The sequence below is a fragment of the Charadrius vociferus genome, unplaced genomic scaffold (genome assembly GCF_000708025.1).
Source record: "Charadrius vociferus isolate BGI_N301 unplaced genomic scaffold, ASM70802v2 scaffold546, whole genome shotgun sequence".
In the NCBI taxonomy this organism is placed as follows: Eukaryota; Metazoa; Chordata; class Aves; order Charadriiformes; family Charadriidae; genus Charadrius; species Charadrius vociferus.
The window spans coordinates 35,385-35,743 of NW_009648968.1; positions in this window are offsets into that span (position 1 = coordinate 35,385).

A 359-nucleotide genomic window follows, 5' to 3' on the forward strand; every position below is an offset into this window, starting at 1 on the left:
CTGGTGTGGTGGGGAGCGGGGGGGGTAGGCAAGTTTGAATAAGACAAAAAGACCCTGTGAATATTGCATGGGGAAAATACAAATCAACATATGAACGTCATCTGATTTGTTATTCAAAGCTTTTTGGAAGAATAATGCTCCCCTACCAAATGAAAACAAAATAATTTGGGAAGTCAGCCAGTATTTTAACACATTACCGTCAAAAGTGTTAATCCACCTGACATTTGATTGTTACTTCTATTACTGTATACTGAGAACTGTACAAGTTGACTGCTGTTCACAATTAGACATGCTTTAAGGTCATTAGAAAAACTTGAGTTAGAGCAAGATGGTGTGGTTACTGGCTCTTTGCTCAGCAC